The following is a 19,847-nucleotide window of genomic DNA, read 5'->3' as shown; positions in this document are numbered from 1 at the left end:
TTACTTGTCACTTAATCCTTACCCAGGGGCTCTCAACTGTGTCATCACCATCTGTGAGTTTTGCACAGCCCAGCTCCTCGTTCACACACAGCACTACCCCCCCGTTTTGTTCTACCCTGTCTGTCCCTTATGAAGAGCCTATAACTGTCTATCGTGACACACCAGTTACAGCACTCTTCCCACTAGGTTTCACTTATGCCAGTGATGTGGTAGCTCTGGTACTGAGCCAAGACTTCTCACTCCTCTTGCTTGTTCCTCATGCTGTGAACATTGATGTATAAACATTTCAAATGTGCTTCATTGTACCCAGCACCTCGTGGAGATATTTTTAGCTGTTTCTAAATCGGTCAATTATTTTATGCAGATATCTAGCACATGCTGATGGCTAAGCTTTACCAATGTCATATCCTAATTTCATGTATGCAGGCAAATAACATACTAGGCCAGACTTGGATGTGTCCCATCTACATCTGACGTTGTGCAGTGCCCTTTTCATGACCGCTGCAAGTCAAACTGTTGATTATGGGAATAGCTTCTCATTAATGTTGTGTTGGCACACAGTCATCCTGTTATGATTAGCCTGTGATCCACTGACCACTGCAATCACCCATGTAAATAATCCATTACCTACTTACAAGCAGCCAGACAGATGCATCACGGCTCTTTTTTTGATAATGAAAGGGTGCTGTATCCAACTATCAGTTCATAATTAGATCATTACTGACATAGACAAGCTTTCACTTTAAAACTGAAGCTCGTGTGAAGTCTCAGAGTTTTTACCTTCATAGCACAGCTTGCCATCTGCTTCACATCATAGATTTTTCCTACAGCCAATTGCTGAATTGTGAGATGCTGACGTATGTCACTCTTTATATATAAACCCTGAAATTCAGTGGTAGGGGCTGTGCCTTCATGGGAATTTAACTTCTCAAAATTTGTCATTGTTTTTCACCAGACAATGATCAGAGGGCTGGATTCCTCTCCTAAGAAGAAAGGTTTAGGGCTCATTGTTTCCTTTCAGTACTTAGAGGGGCTTATAAAATAATAGGACAAAGGGAAATGGATTTAGACTAAAAGAAGGTAGATTCTGATTAGATGTTACATGGAAATTCTTTATGCAGAGTGTGGTGAGACACTGGCATAGGCTGCCCAGAGAAGCTGTGAATGTCCCATCCCCAGGGGTGTTTAAGACCAGGTTGGATGGGGCCCAGGTCAACCAGATCTGGTGGGTGGCAACCCTCTCCAAGGCAGGGAGTTGGAAATATGTGATCTTTAAGGTCTCTTCCAACCTAAGCCATTCTATGATAAAATAAAGTCTAATCATTCCATTTATTTTTTGTCATGTAACTTCCAAGCTGAAGTTTCCTTCTGAAACTATAAGTATTCATAGAAATAAAGATAGAAAAAGAGATTTGTATTGAAATTTTCAAAACTTTTCATGAAGTCCATTGCTTGTTATTCAGCTGTCAGGTCTACCTCAGAGACACAGTTTAATATTAAAACTCATTAGTAATTGCATATCGCTAAATAAACTTGAAGTTCACTCTGATTCTGGATTTTCTTTGTACTAACATTCTTGATTCTTTCCATCACTCTTAAATTATAATGTGAAGAAGAATCCTCTACTTAATCTCAATGCTTTCATTATCTGCCTCTCTTCCCTCAGATGTCTGATATTAAATTTCTTTCTTAGTATTCTCCTACTATTTGACATTTACCATTGTAACATTTATCTTTTTGAAGATACATCTTTGCTGATTTTCCTTCTAGACCAAATATTTATTGTACAGCCCTTACTGTACTTATGTTTATCCTGCCAACTTTTCCAACTACAACATCCAGATATTATTTTTCAAAAACCTATTAACCTAACACTAATAAATAAGGACCTACTGAATTCAGTTTTTTGCTGCCATTAGCGTTAGCCCTGAGAGTCCACGCAGCTTTGATTAAAACCCGTTTATAAGCTGTAAATGAGTAACAGCTGCTCCTGACATCTCTAGGAACCTTGGCAAATTAGACCACCTCACATTTGAGGAAGCTGCAGGTGGGGGATGACAGGTTTCATTTGCAGTCTTCAAATCAGTTCCCTTGAATTAATGCTCTGCATCAAAGACAATATTATTTTTTACATTTTGATGAAGAGAGAAAAAGAAAGTAAAAAGATAAAAACACCCTAAATAACAGATCACAGCTCTGTAGACCTCTTTTACGTTTATATTTTTATATTTTAGCTTTTATGCGAAGAGCAAAAAAAGTGGAAAGAATAAGCATTCCCTTATGGTTTAGAGTGTGAAACTTTCATAGCAGCTAAGATCCAGATGAAGGGTGGTCAAGGAAAGCAGTAAGCTGTTACAAAGCTTTTAAAAACAACCAGAACTTCAAAGTTTCCTCCAAAATTTGCAATTCTTAGTTCATTAAAATATTGATTTTTCTGAATAGCCTATGCATTCACTTTTCTCTTGTGAGTCCAGTAATCTGTCTCTTCCATTACTAAGATGTTCTATGCACTGCTTCAGACTGTTGCATCAACTTTTTGCTGTTTGAGGGAGTGTGCAGAGAGAAGAGCTAAGGAAAAGATCTCAGGTGTGTATGTCAGACAGGCATGGTCTAACCAGGAACCTGGTCTAGGTTGCATTTCTACTGAAATGAAAATGTGTGATCAGTGAAACCTGAAATTCATTGATCCTAAAAGATACGAGGGGAAACTGACATGTCGGCACTGCCTTTGCAAACATGATAACGGGTTGTGTTTGTAGTACAACCTATGTCTAACAACCAAACTTTTATATTGTCTTTATATTTGGCATTGGTAATATCACCTCCTACACAAAACTAGTAGTTTTTTTTTTTATTATATCAGGTCCACTTCCAAATTATCTTTTTTTTTTTTACAAGCTTTACAACAAAATAATAGGAAAGAGCTCTTTTGTCTCTTGCAGTAATGAGAACATGCAACTATGTGGCTAGGTCTAAACTGAGGGATATGGGGGATTTTCTGTGTTGTCCTCAACTGTATGCTCTTTGCACTGTGTCAAGGAAAGATGGATATTTAGGCCAGAAGGAAGCTTAGGAAAATTACAGCCAGCTTTTTACATAGGAGATAGGAAGACTGAAAACATCACGGTATGCCATTGGCATGCACAGTAGGAGAATTCAGAGGAACTAATGCTTGTTTCAAATCAAATGAGAAATTTTAATCACAGAAAAGAATTTTGAACTTTTGGAATTAGTTCCTGGTAATTGTTCTAATGTCTAATGTCTATATAACTGCAGACAAATTAGAGCTTCTGCAAAGCACGGAGGTGGCAATAGTTCTAACCTGAAATCATTTGGGGATTCTTTGACCAGAGGAGGTAGGAGTGAGCTGCAAATTCCAGTCTCTAACATGTCTGGTTCAATTTTTTGTTTTCTTGCATTTGAAAAATGCTACAGTAAATAGAACTGCCTTATTTAACAGTGTGTTAAGAGGCTGTTGCTAGCTGCTGTGGTTATTGAGTTTAATATTATCTTGCCTCACCAGCATGCCTCAACCATCAGCTTCCAGGAATTTTCATGCTTCTAGAATAGGTGCCAGTTCTGTTGGAAGTTCTGTCCTACATATAATAGTCCACTAGAAAAATGAGCAGGGATGCCAACTGAGAAAGCAACTCGATAACATTATTAATATACAAGTGCACAAACCTGGAGACAATTCAAATCCCTACTATAATGTGTCAGAGATGAAACACCTTGTACAACTCTTCCTGTCATGTAGAGTCTTAGGAGAAAAAAAGTAAAAGCTGTTAAGAAAGTAATTGTAAACTCTTCACAGATCTCAGCTGAGAAAAACAAGCCAAAGACCTCATGCACAATTATGTAATTAGGATTCTGATCGAACCTGACATTGTTCATTTCCATAAGAGAATTAGGCATTTATTATTTCATTACACTCCATTCTGCCAATGTGATTCATCATATATATTTTAAAATGTTGCCATTTAACTAGTATTGGCCTTAAACCATACTTCTAATTACTCACTTCAAAAATGCTTGTTTGTCATCTAATTCTTTGATTTTTTCTGCAGTAGACTACAAGAATAGAATATGAGACCTCTACCTGATGCCAAAGGATATTTATCTTTGATCACTTCAGTCCATCAAATGTCCTAGTGAGTCAACATGGAATCTGCAATCCACTTAACAATCACTATTGATTTGAAAATGCTGATATTTTGGGCAACCCTCTGAGAAATGCCATTACTTTCTTGCGTAGCGCTGCAGAGTGATCAAATACATGCATCTATATTCCCTTACAGCAAATAATGTAAAGGTAGGAACAGATAAAACTGCAGCATGCAATTAACCTAGGGCAGGCTATAACACAAGAAGATATAATGCTGTATGGAACACTTATACCCTATTAGCAAAAACCAAGCTGATAGAATTGTTGCCTTAAATCAAATCTTAACTATCCTAGTCAATTACAGCTCTGTCTGAGATGTGCAGTAAATGGATAGGACATAGTAAATCTTTCTCTTGTACTAGACATATTGAGATACAAATGTGCTTGACTGCGTACTGTTATCTTACAGCTGAGTCTCATGACACTTCATATCTCACTCTGCAGCAAGATTTTAAGCAAGCATATGCTAAATGGTTTAATGGTTTAATACAAGTTCAGGTGGTGACAAATAGCCGAAGACATTTCCAGCATGCTGCTGATCACGTGCGGCATTAAAGCCTTTGTTACTTCAGTCTGAAAAAGCACAAGGGAACAAGTAGACTCGTCATCTATAGCTGGAATCCATATCATGGATTGCTCACTTTACTGTGCAGTTTTGAAAACAAAGAGGTAGAATTGATCAATTTTATTTCATATTTCTTGGATAATAGCTAGGTGTTGTTTGTTTGGCCTTCCAGCAACAGAAAATAACACATAAATCCAAATAAAATTTCCTAAATCTCACTACTTACAAGTGACTACCATTCTCCAGCAACCATTTTCACAGCTTGAGACAAAGCTATTGCCATTTGCTGCAGTGGAAGATTTGCATTGGAAACGTGATCTTTTCTAGTTTTGAAAAGTGCTGTAAAACCTGAAGATGCTTTCCTTGTATGGTACTAGGGTTTGTTTTAAAGATAATGGTAGATTTAGAATTAACAGGCTGAATTTGTAGACACAGAAGTTAATTTCATTGCTAAATATCCCCTTTCCAATCATGACATAGCAGTGAAAGGTTAATTCTAGAAAAGCAGTTTTTTTCTCCTGAAGTAGAATGTCCTCAGTAAGTTAGAATATAGGATCACTAGTATGCTTGCATATGGTTACCAGTCAGGTGTTTCTCAGTAAAGCAGTTAGATACATTGGCTGAGTTAGTCTGATTTCTTGTTTTCCTCTCTCAGCAAAGCAGCAATCAAATCTCTGCTTTCACAGAGACCATTAGCCAATTACAGTGCTGGTCTGGCAAATGTACTGTGCAGAATTTACAGCCATATATTAATTATGCAGATTTTTTTTTATGTTGTACAACTGTTATAAAAATCTTTCATTTCAGGTTTCTTATCAGCTGAGTGTAACATTGACATAACGTTTGTCTCAACACTGGTCCCACCCCTTTCTTATTTTTCCATTGGGTCCTATTAAATAGATTTTACTGGAAAATGGACTGTCATACAATTGCTAAGTGCACTATACCAGTCAAAACAGGAATCCAGATGGATTGTTGGAAAAGCTGAGTCATATCTGAGCTGCCAGCAATGTAAAGGGGCAATACAGAAATGTCTGCATGGATACAATTTAATAGAAAAGGGAAGGATGTAGCCAAACACAACTGGAGCAGATTCAAGAAGCATCTAACTGATAAGAATCTGAGTACCTGTAATGTTATTTTTATAATAAACATTCTGGCCAAACAAGCACTTGGCAGTTTTCCTCTGAGTCTGTTTTTTAATGTTCTTATCGGCCTCACTTACATTAGCCTAAAGTGTGTCAGTGGTTTAGTAAGGAAGCAATACTACTAAATTACTGTTGTATCATAGTCGTCATTGTGATAAATGAAGAGAAATTAATTAAATGTATATTCAAATTAACTCCAAATGCCAAGATTTCACTGGGCTTTGAGAGCGGTGCCATGGTGAGGGAAAACTTTTGTTTGGAAACTTCCAATGTTTAAGCATCTGGAAATACGCAAGAGAAAGCATTGGAGATGGTTTTAAACATAGCATCTGGGTGCCCCTTTGTGGGCTGTCATGTTATTGCACTGGTGAGGATTCTGACAAGGTATCCGCAGGATTTCATTACCCAAGATTACTGGTATCTGTCTGATGTTTATACACTTTGTAAAAACATGTCATTTTGAAATTACACTTTAGCTGCTTCAGTATCTTTGCTGTCTCATTATGTGGTATAAGTTATCCACCTGATATTCTACTGTAGCATAGTACTTTATTAAAATACAAGGCAGATTAATGTTGTGAGTCATTTACTGAACACATTTGAAGCAAAACACAGTAGCAAGAGGAGAAATATTACTGTGAGAATGGGGAAATGCAAGCAGAGACGAAAGAAGCAGGAACAGTTATTAGCATGTATAAAAGGAGTAATCTTCCAACCAGAGAGGAGCAGAATCTTGGTGCTACTCATATTAGTTTGAGAGATGTGTCAGAAAAAAAAATCTAGTTAATGAATTAATGCTTCTAAATATTTCTGAAAACAATGGCTTTAACTGTTCAATTTATTTTAGAATCACAGAACAGATGAGGTTGGAAGGAACCTCTGGATGTCACCTTGTCCAACTCCTGCTCCACTCAAGCAGAGCTTCCTAGATCTTCTTGTCCAGTACCACATCTAGATAGTTTTTAGAAATCTGAAAGAGTAGAGACTCTGCAAACTCTTCAAGCAACTGCTTGGTCACCCTCATAGTAGAAAATTGTTTTTTGATGTTCAGACAGAACCTCCCATATTTCAGTTTGTGCTCATTGCCTCTTGTCCTGTCACTGGGCACCACTGAAAAAAACAATCCAACCTGATTCTATCTTAGCACCATCCTAATAAATATTTACAGATATTGATAAGATCTGACCTGAGCCTTCTCTTCACCAGGCTGAGAAACTTCATCACTCCTAGACTCTTCTCATAAGTCTGTAAGTCAGGCGCTTCAAGAACCTAATCATTTTTTTGGCTGGACTCATCCCAATATGTCCATGTTTCTCAGCCCTGTGTGTCTATGTCTCTCATCCCTGCACTGAACCCAGCACTCCAAATGTATCTCACCAGTCCCGAGTACAGGGAAAGGATCATCTCCCTCAACCTGCTATGTAGCCCTGGAGGTCATTGGCCTTTTTTTGCTGTGAAAGCACACTGCTGGCTCATGTTCATCTTGGTGCCCACCAGTACCCTATCAGAGCATTTTCTGTAAAGCTGCTTTCCACTGATTGACCCCTAGCCTGTGCTGGTACATGAGGTTACTCCTCTCTAAGCACAGGCCTTGGCATTTCTCTCTGTTGAATTTCACAAAATGGAAACTTCACAGAATATGAAAATATGAACTTCACAGAAATGCTTTGGCATTTCTTTCAGTTGAACTACTGGCTCATTTCTTCATCATTTTGAGGTTGCTCTGGATAGCAGTAAAATGGTCTAGTATATCAACCACTACTCCTAATTTTTTACTCTCTGCAAACTAGCTGAGGTAGCACTCTATCCAATCATCCAGACCACTAATGAATGTTTTTAACAGTATTGGTCCTGGTGTTAGCTTCTGGGGTACTCTAGTGATTGGCCTCTGGCTTGACTTCAGGTTGCTGATTACTACACTTTGTGACCAGCAGTTCTTCCAGCTTTTAATCCATCTTACTGTCCGTTCATCTACTCCATACTTAATCATTCTGTCTATGAGGATGTTATGGGAGACAGTGCTGAAAACCATACTAAAATCAAAACAAAAATCTCCTCTTCTCCCCTCTTTCCTGATGTAGTTATTTCCTTATTGAAGGCTATCAGATTGGCCAGGCATGATTTTCCCTTTCTAACGTCATTCTGACAACTCTCTTCATATGTTTGGAAATGGCTTCTGAGACAACTGGCTACATCATCTTCCCGAGAACAAGATGTGGTTAACTGACATGTAGTTCCCTGGATCCTCCTTGCCTGTGAAGAAGATAACAGTGACATTTGCTTTTTCACAGTCCTCAGAAACCTCCTCTGATTGTCATGACCTTTTTGTGATTGTTGAGAGTAACCTTTCAGTGGCATGAGCCAGCTCTCTCAGCACTTGCAGGTGCATTCTGTCTGTCCAATTTATTTAAATGTTCTGTAGCTTGATCCTCCTTTACAGAGAGTAAACCTATTTATTCCCCTATTAAGACTGATGATTCACTGAACTCTTTCAGAAGTAGCGAAAAAAGAAAAAACAGACTGTGATATGAAGAACAGAAATCACAACAGAAGAGTCACATAAAAAAAGAATCATCTCACTTGTGCTTCAATAGAACCAAGAGTTAGAGAAAACCACAATGTGCATTATTATTGCTCTTTAAGAAAATATTTTAAAGTACTAAACAGAAAACAAGAAAGGTGATTTATAGTCCCTCTTTTTTGCAGTATCTGCTGTGGGATGGACCGTTTTCCTCTGTCCCAAACCCAGGCTGTGCCTACAATGTACACCATGATCTTTTTTTTCCTCATAGGATATTTCTGTCCATTTCACTCCAGTCTGGGAGGAAGGCAAACATTATAACATCTGAAATTGCAATGAGACAAGTCTTTTATATTTGGTTGACTTCTCACTAATGTTAAGTGTCCATTAACAGCTTAGTTTTATTGTCAGTATTAGAGTTTCATGCCTGAGATTTATCACAACACCAAAGAGAAATTTAGAACATCAGAACCAACAAGAGCATGGTCAAATACATGGAATAATATTATTGGATCATGAAATGATTTGGGTTGGAAGCAACCTTAAAGATCATAGAATCGTAGAATCATTCATTCATACGAATCTATGAATCACTCTATGATTCACAGATTCAAATAATCATAGAGTGGCTTAATCTGGAATATATTTTAAAGATTATCTACTTCCAGCCCCTCTGCCATGGGCACTAGATCAGGTTACCCGAAGTCCCATCCAACCCAGCCTTGAATATTTCCAGGGATGGGGCATTCACAACTTCTCTGAGCAACCTGTTCCTGTTTCTCAGCACCCTCCTAGTTAAGAATTTCTTCCCTATACCTAATCTAAATCTACTCTCCTTCAGTTTAAAACCATTCCCCCTTGTCTCTACATGCCCTTTTAAAAAGTTCCCCTTCAGCTTTCCTATAGGCCCTGTATTTGTGCTTGGGATTACCCCAGTCCAGGTGCAGGACTTTGCAGTTGGCCTTATTGAACTTAATGAGGTTCACATAGCCCTCTCAAGCCTTTCAGGTCTCTCTGTATGACATCCCTTCTCCCTGGCAGTTTGGAGTTAAACTACATACTAAAATATACTGCTATCAGTTATGTTATGCAAGAGAAGTAATGCAGAGCACAGCTCATTTGCTGGTTTTGCTCCAAATTTTCATTTTTAGCTGATGAAATATCTTTTTCTTGCAACTTTTTTCAGGGTTCATCCTTTCTCCATCCTAGAAATCTACCATGTTTTTAGCTGCTACTTGCCATTACCTTTCTGCTAGTTTTTCCTATTCCTAATTACTTCTTTTCTCTTTTTTTCACAGAAGTCATATATTAAAGGCAAGATAGAAATTGCAAAAGACATCAATAAAAGGTATCAAGACAATTAAAAAGACAGTTATGTATCTCAGTAACAACTCCAGGAAATCTCTGTACTTCATAGGAAAATTCTAGAGCTAGACAGTAGATGTTGCATAGTGGAGCATCTCTAAAACCTTATTTATCTCAAATTCTGGGTCCTGAAGAGCATGCATGGGAAGAAATTTCCTTCTTTATTTTATTGAACAATTGGTTGATGTGTGATATACTGAAGCATTTCCAAAAAAACCACCAGAATCTAAGACTGACTGCCCCAGATGAGTGCTGCCACTGTACATTCCCTACTCTGTCTTCCTTTCTCTGTTTTTCAATGTTTTTAAAATCCCAAACCACTTTTCTCCCAAGTCAGTATAATTTATCTGCAGAATCCTGTTCCTCCTTTGTGCCTCTTTTTTTTTTTTCTCACTGCATTCTTAGTTCTTTTCTGCCAAATGACACTTAAACTGGAGAAGTGCAGATACAAATTCTAGACTTAAAAGCCTAGAGAAGAATATAAACAACATTGTCTAATCCATGAGGTAGAAACATATCTGCTGTACAGGGCTGCTAAAACCATTTTCTGCAGTCTGCTTGCAGTAACCAAAGATGAGTGCAAAAACCATACAGGTGCTAGGGCCAAGGAAAATAGACTACAATTTTTACAGTGTTCTCTGGAAAAAAGAAATCCCCTCAAACAAATCCCTGTTCTCCTATGCCCAACTTCAAACTGCTCTTCATTCTGCACGCAAATTCCCTCCCAGCTTCACGCAGTACTGGCTCTGTCAGCTCGTCAGCCTTGGCCTTCCCCCAGCCCCCCTTCCTTAGATCAGCTCCACTGTCTGCATCTTTTCTTATACTTGACTTTCTTCAGCAAACTGAAATTCTTGCTATCTCCCCACATGTCTTTAATAGCAAAGTTACCTTTTGACTAGATTCCCATTTTAAATGTTTCTGCAACAACAGGAACTACAACAGCTTATTTTTAATGGAAACTGTATTTATCTGGACAATGCTACCTTTCCTATAGTTCATGACTGAGAACATAAATTAAATTTTCAAGTTTTCTACATATTATATAAAGTGATTCAGAGACTTGTTTATCTTTTTTTGTATCAAAACAGATACAACTTAGAGAACAAGAGTTCAAAGTCAACAAGTTTTTCTTGCATGAATCTCTAACAGCAGAGCTGTGTACTCAGCTTTATAAGAGCACTATCAATGAAATCCGATAAAGAGGTGCATCATAAACCAGATTCTCATAAAATCCTGGACACAATGTCCGTGAGACATTGTGACATCTTAAGAGAGAACAGCATGTCTACTTTCAGTACAGAATAAAGCTTTGATCACAATCATCATTATAGTATATTTGAAACACCTTTTAAAAATAAAAAGAAATGATTATCTGGAAATTAATTTACTTGTGGTGGACCTTGGTGAGTTAGAATGTGTGCAAGTAAATGAAATCTTAGGCAAATTACTGAATATATACTCATCTTTTGTTCTCCATTTATTAAAGGGGGATAGCATTTCCCAGCCTAGCAAGAGTGCCAGTATTCTAAATTGATAAAATAATGAAGGGAAAACATTCAAAATGAAATTTAGTTGTGCAACCTTAATTCTGCCTTTATGCAGTGTGACATGGTATTTTAATACTTGTTCACAATCTTTGTTTAATCTTATGTTATTTGCCACACAATTTATTTTTAGTTGAATCTAGATTCTCAGGTAGAATTCAAAACTCAACAACAAAAAAAATCCTTTTTTTTTATGTCTACCATAGATGTTGCCTCATCGAAATGTAACATACAGCCTCTCAGGGAGGAAATTCCATATAGCCTAATGAAATATAAAAAATCTGAATGCTTCACTCATCTGCCTCTGCAGGAGATCCAGTCTTCTTAATTTTTTGTCTCTCTTATTCTTCACATGGAGATCCAATTTAATTGTTGGTTTTTTTTTTTTTTTTGTAGTTTAGGAAATCACGCAGAAATGTCTGGAATCACCATTCCCTTGGGAGAAAATATAGCTAAGAGTTACCAGAAAGAGCATGTTTAATGGTGTGGTGTGTGCCAATGTTGTGTTGTCTTTACATAATTGTCCAGAAGCCATATCACTCACCCGAGAAGTGAGACCATTCTACATATCTACAGAGACTGAACTCAAAGTATAAAAGGAAGATCTAGCCATGGATTATCCTGCTGAAAACACTCCCCTCCACAAGCATTGAGGGAATGTGAAGTTTCAAACCCAACTTCTAGCAAGGTGTGTTTTATTCTACAGAATTGATGGGTTTCTTAAAATCACCCTCTGGGACAGCAACAAGAAATTCTTCCTTCCTGGCTACTGCCAGGCCTCTTGCTCTTTCTCTGGCTCTTGCACACCTGACTGCACAGTGGCTGTCCTTCAGCAGGAGGCAAGAAGGTGTTATTACTCAGGGTGCTCCATGGCACTTAGTGCACTGCTCTAGGATGGGAATATGAAAGGTCACTTCCTCTGACTATTAGGAATCAAAGAAGAGCTAGGCAACTTGACACACATAGGAGAGGTGAGCAAAGCTCCCACTTCATCATATGAAGATAACTATAGCCTTGACTCCTTGGACGTCTCCAGGGAACCTAAGCAGAACAGAAACAACTGACTTTCCAAGCAGGACTGCATTAGATGCTCTGCATCTTTGCAGAGCAAGCAACTCAGAACAGTCATGGATGACTGACATTACATGATCAGAGGTTGCTGAGCTCACGGAAGCTTCAAGCAAAGTAGAGAAGTATCTAAAGATCAGAGAGATCTAGGTGTTTAAACAAAGTGAGATTGCTGTCTTGCAATACTTTGGTCTAGTCCTAAATCAAGCATGTTCCTCTGCATTCTTCATGAAGTAAAGGTGCTTTTAGTGTGTTACTTACTATGTGGTTTTTTTGTTGCTTGTTTTTTTTGTTTTTAAAGATAACACTTTGGTTACTAACATGACAACTAATCAGACTGTTGAGTTTCTTACTTTAAGTGAAATAACATTAATAAAGATGAATACAATTTTTGAGGACGTTAGACAAAATCGACTCTTGTGTATTGGCTCCAATGAACTAGCTGAAGGTGCAGTGGGGAATCAGTCCCAGCCCATGTAAAAATAGAACATGTATTACAATTTGAGTATTTGAAAAAAGGTGGGGTTACTTTGCATTTTTTGGTTCCCTCAAGCCCTTTTTTTTTTTTTTTTAAATGTGCTAACTCTAACAGATTCCCAAATGCTTAAAACTTAATCATCATCAGTAGCTGAGCAGAAGACTGAAAGACAATTGCAGCAGGGCTGTTTATCTGCTTGGATAGGATTCATTTCCTCAGCCCTTATTTGACACAAAAACAGATGTACCTCTGTCATTCCTCTGACCTCTGTGGCAAGATGAACAGCTAGGCTGATACATTTATTGATCAGAGAATGAAGCACTCCATGGGAAATAAGCTATAGATGCCTTGCTGCGAAATTGAAGATTTAACATCTGTCCCATGCAGATGGTAATTAATCTTGAATCTGTAATGCCCACAATTGCTTGGTTGACAACATTACTTTCTTAATCTGGGAGCATGGATAAACAAATGTATTGGATTGCTCTGTGGGTAACATTTTATGAATGTGTTATAATTGCATATGCAGCCCATAAATCACAAAGATTTCTCATCTACATTGCTAATTGTGTTTATTATTGGAAATGCTTCTCATGTTGCTTGGTATTCACTGTTTGATTTCCCACTGTTGCATTCCCACACCCACGTAGAAATTGAAATTTTTACTGCTGCAAATATATTATGAGCCATTATCTGTTCTCTCAGTTCTAATTACCTAGTATCTAGGTGCATGCATATACAAATAGTTTGAATAATATTTTTTATTTTGCAGAATCTGCTATTATGAAATAAATTTTGCTGTCTAGATAATACTTCAGTAATAAGACGTTAACGGTTTTTTTTTTATCCCTTTCTGCCCTGATACAGCTGTACTATTTTCACCTCAACACTGCTACTTTTTGTTCTGATCCTTCCTCCATCTCTTCCTTTAAGGATATATCATAGAATCATAGAATCATAGAATCATAGAATCATAGAATCATAGAATCATAGAATCATAGAATCATAGAATCATAGAATCATAGAATGGCTTGGGTTGAAACGGACCTCAAAGATCATCAAGTCTCAACCCCCCTGCCAAGTGCAGGGTCGCCAACCACTAGACCAGGCTGCCCAGAGCCATGTCCAGTCTGGCCTTGAATGCCTCCAGGGATGGGGCATCCACAACCTCCCTGGGCAACTGGTTCCAGTGCGTCACCACCCTCTGTGTGAAAAATATATCCATTAGGTTGCTGTAGATATATTTATATTCTTGGCAGGATTCTAGCATTTTCGTATCTTAAATCCTCAGTTATACAAGTAGTTTATTCTAACTAAAACAGCAACTTGTATAGAAGTTGCTGAGATTAAAAGCTGCAATTAAAAAAGATTTTCCAAAATGAGGAATGCTTGCAATAACTGAATCCCTAAAAATTAACTGGAAGAGGGGAACTGTGAAAATATTAGCTGAGCTCTGATCTAGACTCAGAGCTTCCAATCAATAAATATCTAATATGAATTGCATTCTAGTTTAGACATGTTATAACTCGTGTATTTAAAATCCAAAGAATGGTAAATTGTGGTTTCATTTCTGATGTATATCAGTAGCTTTGGGGAGCTTGTTAGTATGTGCAGATTAAATCTTTAAAGGTCCTTTCCAACACAAATCATTCTATGATTCTATGATAGTGTGTCATGGTATTTGAGTCAAATCATCACCCTCTCACTCTTGGATACTCCTTGACACAGACTTCAAGAGGAAGAGGGAAAGATGGAGCTTTCCCTTCTTGAGATATGTAAGCAATGGTTCTTCTCTCAATATAGTCTCCTGTACTGGTCCTTCATATTTCTGCCTGCACCAAATGCAACATAAAGACACAGGCCAACAAGAACAATTAATTTCATCTTGGCCTCTGAACAGACACCAACAGATGTCCGAAGTTTTTGATTTTCAGTCCTAAGTTAAAATCTTTTTATGTTAACAGAAACACTGTCATTTACTTTAATGGGCTATGAATCAAGCTTTTAGCCATTTACCAATGAAAAGTAGATTTAAACTAGTCTCTTGTTAATGGAGGAGTCACAGTACCTTGAACGAAGCTATTCTCTGATGTGTTTACTCTTTGTTTTTCTAATAGAAGACAGATTCCAGAAGCCAATGTTAAATTTGATGTTTGACACAGAATTTGCTGCGCATTCACATTTACAGTATTCTCACTTTAAAGGGTAAGGTACTGATAGAAGTTAGGATTTTCTGGCCTTTGCTGTGAACATTTCTAAGCACAAAAACTGTACTTACATGGTTTTGAAACTTTCTGGATTGTGTCATCAGTCTTTTGAGAGAATCTTGCGCTAAATTTTCTCTGGATTCTAATAGCCTAGGACTTTTAAAATTTGTATTGGAGCTTTAGCATTCATCATTAAAAATAATCTGCAGGTTTTGTAGACCACATTTGTTTTGTAGAGTAGACAAAACATCAGCATAAGGTCTGAAATTAATTCCATCCCATTATGCAATGTTATCTGGTCTTCCATTTTGACTTCAAGCTTCCATAGGGTTTCTGCAAACAGGTCACACCACTAAATAATTCTAATAACACAAAATCAGGAATTCAAAATTATAATGTCAAAAAACAAACAAACAAGCAAACAAAGAAAAACTACTGATAGTGAATTATTGTAAAAATAAAACAACAAAAAAAGTTGAATTATTTTTCTGCAAATAAACTGAAATTCCTCAAATGAAATTTTGATCCCATAATTTTCATAACAAAACTGTTGTTGCATGTTGGTATTCACTACTCCTCATGACAGGTTTTCTCGTTGAGATTTGTTGTGCAAAAGCCATAATGCTTTTCTTTTCCCAAATTGCCTGAACATTCCTGCTGAAAAAATTTTCACACATAAGTTTATGAACAACCAACTAAAGAAAATCCCATCAATTTTTAGTGGTCCAGAATGAAGCTGTTAAATTGACTCTTTCTGATCACTTCTGTCAGTAAAAAAAAAAATATCTGCAATGGGAAAGCATGGAAAGAAGCGTGAATAAGACCAAAAGAAGCTCTAGTATTAGAATGAAAACTTCAAGTACAGAAATAGTAGATTTATTAAGCTTCACAAAGTAAAATATCCAGAATTACTTATTTAGAGCATGGCTATTCAAATTGTGATGAGAAAGCTGGTGTGCGAATGTGAAGCCTGTTAGCTACTCTGCAGTGGTTGTCCATAAGCAAGTTTTTAACTCACATAAAATTTGGTTGGTTAATTCACAATGAACATTAAATCCCCTTTGCAGAGGCTAAGCTTTACTCTGAAACTGTAGTGTCATGTAAATACAAAGCATCACTTGCTCATCTCAATCTCTTTCTGTGTCCATCTTCTCACAACCATTGTACATTTGCAAAAAGCCACTGAAATCTACAATTTTAATACTAGGTCATGAGAATTTAATGGCCTGATGTAATTTTTGCACTCATTCCGCTGTTCTAACCTCCAACTAATGATATGTCACTCCATCTTTTCCTTTTTAACATCTGTTGCTTATTATATTTAATTTAGAAGTAAGATCCTCAGGACAGGAACCTGTTTCTATTATGTTTGTCTGTATAGTGATGTGGAGTTATGGAAATAATGTTGGTTTTTGACAGCAGCTGACTTCTGATATGACATATGATTATGAAGGCTAAAATACTAAAAAACACACCAGTGCCTGGGATCCTAAACTTGCTGATTACTACTTAAAGAGTTTATTTATCTCCAGCAGTACACTGATTTTCACACAAATAAGCAGACAAACTTTAACTTCCTCATTTCTGTCCATATACAAACTATTATGGCAGCCCTGCAGAATGACATCATTTCTCACTATATGCCAAAAAATACAAGGCCATCCCCAAAATATATGTCAGAGATCCCACAGTATTGGTTATGTTTATTCATATGATATAATCTGAACAGTCTGTACCCAGGAGCTGTCCTACATAAGCAAGACAGTTTTTAGCTTTCTTTTCTACAGCAAGAGCCATACAATGCAAAAGCAACCACCATGACTTCCAGATGCCAGAGGGAAGGATCAGTGGGAACGAGGAAATAATGCTTCAGAATATTAATAAAGGGATGGAGATAGTCTTTTTTTTTTTTTCCTCCTGGCTCTTCTTTGCACATTTTCTAGTTTTAGAAAGCTTAAAAAGGCTGTTCCCCAGCTATTCTGATATGGGTGGCTAGATTCACATCCAGACCTACTTGCCAGGAACACAGTTCACCCTCTTGAACATCTTCAGACATTGCTTTCACCTTTCTGAAGCGCTCATGGGAAATGCTGTAGAAACAACCCTAGCAGTTCTTCAAGAGTCTAGAGAAATAGGAACTATAATCTATTTCACCAATAATTTCCAAGTTACTACTTACGCTTGCTCAGCATTGATCCTTTATCCAAAAAATGAAGACAGGCTGAAGGGCAGTAGTGTGGATATCCCTGGTGTGGTGATAAGGGGATAATGATGCTCAGTTTTGTTCACGGAGCCCATCTGTTTCAGCTTGCAGTACATAGGACGAGTTTATTATCTGTACCATGACAGGGCAGGACCTGTGGGAACTGAAAAAAAAAAGGATTTTAATGCTGAAATTTTGAAGATTAGGTAAGGCATAAAGAGTACTTCTATGTTTTCTAAATATGTGCAGTTTGAGGAAATCTAGAGTTTCTATCATCTGAAAGAAACTAGTAATGCTCAAAGAAGCATCAGAGTATGTATTTCTCCCCGCAGCTACAGTGAAAATAGACATAATGTCTGCAATGTAAGCACCACAGGCTAGACCCCTGGTGAAGATAACTGAGCATTATGCCAGTCAGTTGCGCCAAGCTTTTTAGTATACAACAGTATGGCTTAGAAATAACAAGTTACTGTATATGCTTTTTATTACACCTATCACAGGAATACGCAGTTACACATTGCTTCCTATTTGTTGTGATTTTTCTTTCTATATTTGCACTGTGCATATATACATTAACAGAATTGTATAAGATAATGTGATTTATTCGAGAGGAATTGATTTTCCCATTTCCTTCAAACTTGGTCTCACCTTATTAAGACTTGATTTTTCCTAGCATTTACTTGAATGAAGAAAAATCTATCTGCAGTACTTAAGACACCAGAATCTTCATAGAAAATATTTTACATTTTTATGTAAAATCCATTTTCTCCTTCTCTGCGGTCCTTTATGATAGTTTATTCTGTGTCAAAATCAGACTTTGAACATAGGAAAACTGAGGCTTAAGCCAGCAGTAGTAGTGACTAGAAGATGAGTTAGTACATCATGAAGCATGAAACTGTGTAATTCAGTTACGTTCTCCTACACATTTGGGTAGAATGGATATTTTATATTTTATTTCAGATACCAATGACATCCTTCATTTTCTTTCAGCATTAACTAGCTAAGTAGACAAGTAGTTGCCTGTGAAAGTAAGAGATTCTGTTTGTCTAAATTAAATTCCCAAGTGGATTGGATTCTATGTAGCTTTCATTGAGCTTTGTTTTTCTTGTATGCTTTCTTTTCCATTCAAGAAGTCTGCATCCAATGTCAAAACAATTTGAATACATTAAAACAGTATGTACTGAAAATTGCATTTATTGCCAGTGCTGTGTGTTTTCATTATTTCCTTGGTTGCTTGTTTGCACCTATGTGTTTTGTTTCATAATCTTTAAGGAAAAAAATGCTTGTGGATTAAAAAGATCTGGTCTTGCATTACACAATTATTAATGGAACATATTGTTTCATATAATAGTTTCAGGATGAGTCATGAATGTTGATTAATGAAAACAACACTTTGTTTTGTTGATGTTATTTAATCTTTAAGTGGGTGTTGATGAGAAATGACAAGAAATTCTTTGGAAAATCATGTAAAAAGTAGTATATATGCAGTTTTCCATTGTGTTCCTCTCATATTGTGTACATGCATTGATTCAGGAACCCTCATCAGAAAATTTACAGAAAAGAGGCGTTAGATTATGAACAATAATGGAAAAGTCTGCCGACCTAACCTCACTTTCATAACACTATTTCTCTTTCTTGCATAAGTCATAAACTGATGAGACCAATTTTCTACTAACTTCTTCCTCCCACACAAGAAAAAAAAACACATTTTTTCTCCTGCTTCCAGAGTTGAAACAAACTCATTGACCTCAATGTGCCGAACTGTTTATTTCATATTCCTGAAGTGCTGAGAAACAAAACACTCTTCTGCCAACAAATATGAAACAACTGGCATGAGACCACTGCCCTTCTCGTAAAGAAGTGTTCTAATGAGCACTTTTTCTCTACCCATTCTCGGTATTTCAGATGCTGATTTTCAAATGTGGCACCCCAGGCAATAAACTCAAAAATAAATCAGTGTTCCAGCGTTCTGCATATTGAAGTTGTTATGGAAGATCAGAGGAGTGTAAGCTTAATATTGTAAATGTCTTGAATTAAAATGTGGCAATAAAGATTACAAAAGTGAATCATTCACCTTCAACATATTTATAAGTGCTATACAACAGTGCTAACAGTCAGGACAATTCCACCTTGGTCAACAAAAAAAATTATCAAAATGAAATCTGAAGTTGCCCAGTGCATGGCCTATAATTCAGGAAATAAATGTGCAGGATGCATGAAGCTATTCATGGCAGATTCCTGCACAGGCTTTGACCAAGAGCAACAGAAATGCTTGCTGGAAGCCATTCCACATGAGAAAAGGTTCTATGACATGACAGCCTGACATTACCAATATATCAGGAGCTCAGCGGAAATAAAGGACTTTGCCCTGCAAGAGGTACTATGTTGTCCATTTGTGAAAGTGTTTTGGTGTTTCAAACAGTGTAAATTAAACAGCAAAATCTTGTTTTGCATTAATGTGTAGTTCACTTGCCAGTGTTGCAGAATCTCACATCCTTCTTGGAATGTACACTTAGGGAAAAGAAAATGAGGAGGAAATATATCAAAAGATAGTCAGTAAACATTGATCAGACTGTATCCACT

Source organism: Numida meleagris, chromosome 1 (genome assembly GCF_002078875.1).
Source record: "Numida meleagris isolate 19003 breed g44 Domestic line chromosome 1, NumMel1.0, whole genome shotgun sequence".
NCBI classification, from domain to species: Eukaryota; Metazoa; Chordata; class Aves; order Galliformes; family Numididae; genus Numida; species Numida meleagris.
The sequence above is the reverse complement of the archived record's forward strand: the minus strand, read 5'-3'. Positions refer to the sequence as shown.